A 4,724-nucleotide genomic window follows, 5' to 3' on the forward strand; every position below is an offset into this window, starting at 1 on the left:
ATTCAGTGGCTTAAACTAGTAACCAAATTACTAGATGTATAGCCATGATAAACTAATTACCGTTTAATACACTTGTCTCTAAAATAACAAAAAAACATGGTGGCCAGACAAGCAATCCAGTTTTTACTATTTATTAACTGGACAGTGGCCAGATAGTAATGGAGTTAATGCTATTACTATGTTTCCCATGTTTCATTACCATGCACAAACAAGCACGTTATGACAGAGAACCCGAACGGTGGCGAGGCGTGAACCAGTGCGTGAGCTAGTAACCAAATTAATACTATTACTATATTTTTCATAGAACTTTACTGGCAGGTGGAAGAAAATAGCGATTAAGCCAGCATCCACGTGCGACTTGGCCGAGCGGTGTGCACGCGACATGGGCGGAGCACATTATTAGAGATCTGCGCTCACGCTTAGTTTAGCGCAGCCGTATATATATATATATATATCTGTGTGTGTGTGTGTGTGTAGGGTCGCGCTATTCGTCACCCTGAGTGAGGAATTGTTATTCCTCACCCCAGCCTCTTCATACACCCTACGCACACCACAACTAAGCACACCCAAAGAAAAAGGTCCTGGGAGGTAAAATTACAACTTTGAGGAACGAGCGTGTCCCCCTGAAACCACCGTAAGCAGAAGGCCTTGTGAGGTAATTTTACAAGATGAATGGAGGTGAGTTACATCGTGCAGGTGACGAACCCATTCATTTTTATTTTTCCATGCAACGTAGTCTTAGCTAGTTTGTTTTGCCTGCCATGTAATTTTACAGCGGACAAGCTACCTAAATTACCTCTACCCATACGGGTTCTATCGCACTCCCTCTAAGTCAATTTTTCTGCGCAATCATCAATGAATTTCTTTGAACAAGGAAATCTTGAAGTTAACTGCCAGAGAAATGACCATAGAGAGCGGATAGACTACGGAGAGCAAGATGAGATGCTTCTCCAGGTCGTTGTCCTGCACCCCGTCGTCGGCCAGCCGATTCGGCCGAGATGCTTCTCAGGTCATCGTTGTTGGCCGCCATCTTACGTCACTCAGCACGTGCATGTTATCTTGCCAACCACCAACATAGCTACCTGACGAAGAAATATACTACTCCACTCATTTTGCCAACCATCAATGTAGGAATTTTGAAGCCGACATAAGAACAAAATAAAGTTGGAAGACGATGTAAAACAAAGACGATCATCATACTCTAAAGAAAATGTCATCAATGCACCATCCATGATTCAATGTAAAAATACATTATATGCCATCTTGCATCTTGTTTGGTACACAGGCAAGCAAGCAAAAATGTAAAGGAAATCATACGGTGACCTTAGAACTATTCTAACAACATGATGCTCTACAAGTTAACGCCAGTTGCATTAATCTACACAACAAGATTAGGGCATTAGTCACTTGCTGTCAGCAGTGCAATGCTGGAGTAGCTCCTCTCTCTGTCTGCCACTGTGAGAGCTCCACGAATATTTGTAAACTATAGGACCTCTCTCGCCGAGCTTCACCCTGTTTATAGGACACAAAAACAAAGTAAGCCTAGCTATAAATCCAAATCCAGCTGCCATTCGGACTAATGTTGTAATTGCATAGAAATAAATACCGATGATCATGAAATGCAATGATGTCAGAACTAGAAACACAATTCACATGTAATTGGTATGTTTGAGCTGTGATACATGTGTACTGCCAACTGAATATTTCACCAATCTTGATTATTACACATTCTGGGCGGCCATTTGGAAACTTATAAATTTGACATCTCCTGTCCTATCCTTGCTGGATACCGCTAGCTGTTTTCTAGCTTCATTTATCAAACTACCACATCGGCAATTGCTAGTACTCACGTACACACATAACACAAATACTTACAAATTACTGTGCGTACAAAATAACTAGATCACCCTTCATTTTTTTATAAGCTATGTTTGATCAAGAATGGGGATTAAACAGGGCACAGAACAAAAAGGATGTTCAGTGAAATGACCATAGCATCCATAAATAAATATGGGAGAGAAAGAGAGTATAGAAATGAGGGAATACAAGAGAAAACATATCTAAAAGTAAAGTTACAAAAACTATATGCCTAATGCCTAATGTTTTAAATGAAAGGAGTATTTTCCTACAAATTGATCAGTACAGTTCTACTAGTTCCCATTATCCATTTGCTAATAAATTGATTAGCATTTTCCTACAAAAACTATCTGCAAAGGATGAATCCTTATTTCCTCCTACTTCTACTACTTCTCATTATCCATTTGCTAATTACTCCGCCGCCGTCGCTGCCGCTAATCATCATTAATCTAATCAATCCATATATTCTAGTACTACACCACGGTGCTACTTCTATCCACTATTTTTCCATCTCGCTACTACAGCATGCGACTGCCTAATTAACGGCTAGCCAGCAAATTTTACAGCATTGTGTGCTGTGGCCAAACATGTGGTCTGTATTTTGAATACTCCAGAAAAACTTTGTTAAGTTAAAACTATGGTATTGTGTGCGTACTGATTAAATTACTGTAGTTTTTGATACTTTGTTTTTTCTGATACTTTGCTACCAAACATAGCCTAAGTTTTTTTCCCCGAAATAGTCGCCAAAAAATCACCATCATATGTATGAAATAGCCACTGTTTCCGGAAAATTGTTATCGCGACGAACTCAATTCTTTTTTTTTTGCTAGTTCTGAATTTGTTTTCTAGCATGCTTGTAGTCTATAACACTGAACACCATGATCATTAGCTTTTTAACTTCTTTTCGCACAACTTACCAGCTAGTGAAATGATATGGTGCAATGCACGAATCTACGACGTAGTCCTGAAACCAGTAATTGGCTACCTATATGTCTACAAAATGTAACCTGCACACGAAAGAACCTAAGCATGGATTTCATGATCTATATAACACACTTCTAACTCCACATAGCTTATCAATTTAGACCAGAACACAATCTACTACTGACAGAGAGGAACTAAATTGTTGGAATGAAATAAAAAATTGTCATGTCAGTATCAATATTGTAGTTTAGCTATGACGAAAACAACTAAATTTTGGACAGAAATCAAGATTTAATACACAATAATTCGCCTCAAGAGAGTAAATTGCTACGTAGTTATGTAAACTGACCGAGAGTAGGTGATACTGTACAGCTCCGGCGGCGAAGACCCGGTCGCCGACCATCATGATGAAAGGAGATGCATGGCGCATCAATATGCATGCCAATGGCCAAACATAACCTGACACCGAGAAACACCAGCGACACTACATGACTACTACACCTTCTTTGAATCCATGACGACTCATCTCTGTGCAAAAATCAGGGTGTTCCTGATAAAAAATGTTACTTGCACGAAAGCAAGCACACAGTCAAGGATATATGGTAAATTCTAATTACCTGATTGGACAGGATGTTCAGCCTCATGATCTCTTCTATCTACAGCCTCTGCAAAAACTGAAAACCATATTGGCAATTTGGGAGGAACACGACCAGGTGAAACGTATGTGGATGTTGATTGGAAGTTTGGTGCGGAAAGCATTAGGATTGAGGTTTCTCACCTCCTACCGTGCAATCCCCACCTACACACATTGAAGCAAAACCAAAATAGCCCAAACATACAAGGGCGTCTGGAGCACCATCGCCATACATGGCCTTTGTGAGCTGGAAGAATCACCCAGCCACGGCCAGGGAACCTGCCCGTGCTCATGAGACCCTGGACTGGCCGCAGCCTCTTGAATTGGATGGAGCGTCGGCCAGCTCATGGCTCCTCTACAAAGCGCCACAAGTAGGAAGTCGAGAGCCCTGCCCTCGCCGGCCTGGCGCCATCTACAGAGGCCACACCGGCAGGACGAGGAAGATGCCGGAGAGATCCCTTTATCCCGCTTCGTCCTAGCCTACCTACCACCATCAGGACCCCAAAACCTAGATCGTAGAGACCTAAAACATACCTCTGTGGACAGATCCGTGTCCCCATCAGCAAGCCGACACCTAATCAGCCACCGGAGGCGAAGGGGATCGGTGGAATCGCCGCCGAAGGATACCACCTGTCGTCGCGTTGTGACGAATGACGTAAACCGCTACGGGGCAGGTGGGGTAACTCCTATTAAAACGTAAAATTACATTGCTCCGGGTCACATTTTACGGCGGTAAGATGGTGGCATGGTCCAGCCTGACGCGTGGCTTGATCGATCGACCAGGGTGATGAATTAGTTATTCTTCACCCTGGGTCATTAATAGACTTTCTATATATGTGTATATACACACACACATATATATTAATGTCAAATGTTGGATGAATTAGATGAATTAGCTAGATATTCATGTTAGATGAGATCGTTTTTTATATTTTTAGTTTTATATAAATGTTAGATTAATGTCAATTGTCAGATGATTATATATATATATATATATATATATATGTTAAATATATATATATATATAATGTCAAATATAAGATGAATTAATTAGATAGAAATATATGTTAGATATTAATGTCAAATATTAAATGAATTAGATGAATAAGCTAGATATTAATGTTAGATGAGTTAGTTTTTTATATTTTTTGTTTTATACTTTTAGTAAATGTTTATCAATTAATGTTTCACCTATAAACATAGGAAATGTCGTCTGACGACGAAAACGATTTTATTATGTATGAATACTGCAAAGACGAGCGCGGCCTGTGCGACAGAAATTTCGTAGTTGATGATAGGTGCTTCAGCA

General features: G+C 40.3%; 1 long non-coding RNA gene across 1 annotated transcript; it reads right to left on the reverse strand.

The window, feature by feature from the left end:
• Positions 1–1,177: 1,177 nt before the first annotated feature.
• On the reverse strand, positions 1,178–4,058 carry LOC119297942. The gene is made up of 4 exons (XR_005145771.1): positions 3,950–4,058; positions 3,399–3,455; positions 3,131–3,240; positions 1,178–1,512 (listed from the first exon to the last, which is right to left on the reverse strand). It is a non-coding gene; the product is annotated as an uncharacterized LOC119297942 (long non-coding RNA).
• Between the last annotated feature and the right edge of the window lie 666 nt (positions 4,059–4,724).

The sequence above is a fragment of the Triticum dicoccoides genome, chromosome 5A, assembly GCF_002162155.2.
Source record: "Triticum dicoccoides isolate Atlit2015 ecotype Zavitan chromosome 5A, WEW_v2.0, whole genome shotgun sequence".
Taxonomy (NCBI): Eukaryota; Viridiplantae; Streptophyta; class Magnoliopsida; order Poales; family Poaceae; genus Triticum; species Triticum dicoccoides.